Source organism: Cyprinodon variegatus, unplaced genomic scaffold (assembly GCF_000732505.1).
Source record: "Cyprinodon variegatus isolate N-32 unplaced genomic scaffold, C_variegatus-1.0 Scaffold42, whole genome shotgun sequence".
Lineage (NCBI taxonomy): Eukaryota > Metazoa > Chordata > Actinopteri > Cyprinodontiformes > Cyprinodontidae > Cyprinodon > Cyprinodon variegatus.
The window spans coordinates 424978-426985 of NW_015150495.1; the positions used below are offsets into that span (position 1 = coordinate 424978).

The window sequence follows — 2008 nt, forward strand, 5'->3', positions numbered from 1 at the left end:
TTCCCGACCTCAAACCTTGTGGGCGGGACTAAGTTCGGAATGGCACCCAGGCTAGCATTTTAGCGTGTACTTAGAATCTATTTAAGTGCAATCTCTCCAGGTTCTGCTTAGATATATTCATATTCTGTATCAGCTCCATTTTCTCTATTCACTATTATGTTTTTCTTACTTAAACTTAGACTGCAGCAATTGCTGTAGAACTGCGGAAAAATTTTTTTTGGACATCTGGCTTACCAGTTTTTGTAATTTCTCACAGCAATTTTTTAGTCCAAGGATGCTGAAGCCACAAGTGCATAAGTCAGAAGGTTTGATTGTAGCATGTATTAATCCATACAATTGATAACACAGTCTTCCAGTTATTTTGCCGCTGGATGATCATATATCCCCTATCAAAGTCTACAAATGGCTGAACGGGCTGGAGCTGAATGCTCTGAGACCTGGACAGGGGCAGGATTTGAAATTCCTTATTCGCATTTAAAGAGATGATGCCAAAACAAATTGTCTTCAGGTGCATCTTGGAAAGGGGCACCTTTTGAGTTACAATAATGAAGAATTTAGACCAAAGCAATGCAGTTCCATGAAGTCACAACTAATTCATGTAAAAGTGAAAAGTATTCACAAGCATGTTGTTCTATAGCTGTTGCTTAACGCTTCTACAGCAAGAGCTAGACTTTGGTACTTTTGCCTTGCCTTTTCTGGAGTAGTTTATTAGCCTACTTAAAGGTATAAAAGAGGATTTTCTCAGAAATCAATTGTCCAGATTCATTTAAAATGACTTAATTGATGGATAGCATTCTTCCACTCATACCCCCCCAATCTACTTTGCCTACTGTCAAAAGTGGATTGGCTACTTGTTTTTCAATCAAACATTTTCCATACGTGCCCCATGACGTTATTTACGTACGGTCCAAGCGTAACTCATACTCTGTTTGCCTAGCCAAAGCACGACGAAGTACTCCTATGATTTCTTTCCTAATGCTGCTTTTTTTTAGCCATTTGTTGACTCATTTTTTAAACTCGAGCATCAATGACCGAATAGATATTTACCATGGAGGAGTCCGCCATTTGAAATCCCTAGGTAAATTGTAGCAGCAGCATCTAGATTCTAGAACACACAAAAATTTTTAAATATAACTTACTTATAACTGTGATAACACTGACAGAGACCTCTTCTTCTTATGGAGGTTTTCCTGCTGATTATGTGCATCCTGGCACTTTGTTGCCTCTAAGAAAATTACAAAATTACCAGCAGAGGCGTTTCCAGCGTAGAGAACTGTTGCGAAGCAGGGGACACTGATGCATTTGCATGATTCAAAAATATAAAAACAGCCATTGGACATATCTTCCACCACACAATCTTCTTTTCTGGCTATCATCAAGTAGAATAAAGGGCTGGTTGTACTCCTGCAGCAGTGTGCCGCAGTGAGCTTGGCGCAGACATTTTTGATTTATGCTCAATTTTGAAGCCTGGTCTGCACTGTTATTCCATGCCACAACACAAGAGGGACAATCACGGGCTAGCTGTGGGTCTAGATATGGCCAAGGCGGTGAGGAAGTGGGCAAGTTGGTCCGATAAGGGAGGGACATGAGGGGGAAAAAGTTGGGGATCCAGGGGGAAAAAGGGTCCCAGCCTTCTCACGCACCTCGCTTCTCTAGCTGGTCCAACTTCAAGAGTAGTTTTCCACAATGGCGGTTATACAGACAAAGCAAGCCGGTAAGGTACCAAAGAGGAAATACGCATAGTGTAGAGCAGATGTAGATTTGACCAATCAGAGGCGCCCTGTCTGCGGTGACCTACAACTTCGGAGAGGTGGAACAGAGTGTCTGCGGAGGAGGCAGGGACGTCTCTGCGTTCACAGTGACACCAACGCAGACAACCTGGTTTCGAAGTATAAATAAACCTTAAGGAGTATTTATAATGCTGTTTTGAATAATTCAGAATCAGCTGAGACTGAGATTTCATGGATTAGAATTGAGCTGAGACTGGCCACAAACCTCTGATGTCAAG

General features: G+C 41.8%; 1 protein-coding gene across 1 annotated transcript in view; it reads left to right on the forward strand.

Annotated features, from left to right (window-relative positions):
- cdh18 (cadherin 18, type 2) overlaps positions 1 to 2008 on the forward strand; it is a 194123-nt gene that overhangs the window by 18849 nt on the left and 173266 nt on the right. The gene's annotated exons all lie outside the window — the stretch shown is intronic.